This window comes from Triticum dicoccoides, chromosome 7B (genome assembly GCF_002162155.2).
Source record: "Triticum dicoccoides isolate Atlit2015 ecotype Zavitan chromosome 7B, WEW_v2.0, whole genome shotgun sequence".
Lineage (NCBI taxonomy): Eukaryota > Viridiplantae > Streptophyta > Magnoliopsida > Poales > Poaceae > Triticum > Triticum dicoccoides.
Window position 1 is genome coordinate 586,348,692 of NC_041393.1, and position 1,178 is coordinate 586,349,869.

Sequence of the window (1,178 nt, forward strand, 5' to 3'; positions counted from 1 at the left end):
GGATGTCCGAAGCAGCGGTAATACGGTGGTGAAAAAGCAGAGCAAGTGTGTATCTAACCCGAATATCGTTGGGAATGTTGTATGTACTTTTTTCATAATAATACATGTTTCATTTATATCAAAATGATCATAGTACAAGTCATGTACATATCGACCTCGCAAAACTTAAAGAATCCTCTGAACTTGACACTGACATCCGCCACCTGCATCTGACACCACCACAGTAGTGCCAAAGAAAAAAAAATGATGGACCATCTTCACACCCGAGCTTGACGCGGCTCCAAAGCTGATATGCAGCTTTGCAGACCTCCAAGATGACTTGCCAAAAACAAGATCATTACCGTTGAATGAATCAGACCGGTGCAACACCCCGAACAAGCTATCAAACTTCACATCTGGCCCCACACGACTAAGACATTTGAGGAGAAAACCATACCTGCTATCCACGGACCACGAACCCAACAAACGACCCACCATCTTTCAGATACCGCCGATGCAGAACACAATCTGCATCTGCTCGTGGATTACCTCCCAAACTCCGCACCGGTGCTGGAGCAAACACCGTCGCAACTGCGGAGCCCGAGGACACAGGTCCACCACGAGCCAGTGCCAAAATAGGAGTCATCATGTTCATCAAGTCTTACAGTAGCAATGATTGTAAATTCATGGTTTGTGTGCAGTATGACATCTGTGCTGCCTTGATCTATGTATAGGGAAAAATTGTGCACTACATAATCTGTTGCATAGCAAGGGATGCGCTGCAGAAAATGGTAGGATTGTTAAAGAAAATATGGTAATATGCAAATATGGGCCCAAATTGAAAGAACTATACAACAGTTGAAATCGAAGGACAAAAATTTATAATAAACAGATAGGGTAAACAAGATGTCATGGAAATATGAGAGTAATCGAAAGAACAATACATCATTAATTTGCATAATATAGAAAGAAGGGGGAAAATCCCCTTTGACGTATATGTTGCATGTGGCACCTTTTATCCAAATGTAGCAATATTTAAATATGTTCAGGAAAGTAGGCCATGCCAACTAATTTAGGGTGAGATTGAACATACCGCGCGCATCCTCAAGTCATCTGGTACGGTGAGATGGAATCTCTGGCGGAGGTCACAAAGTCCCGATGTGTCGGCACACTGTACACTATGAATGAAAGAAAACCCT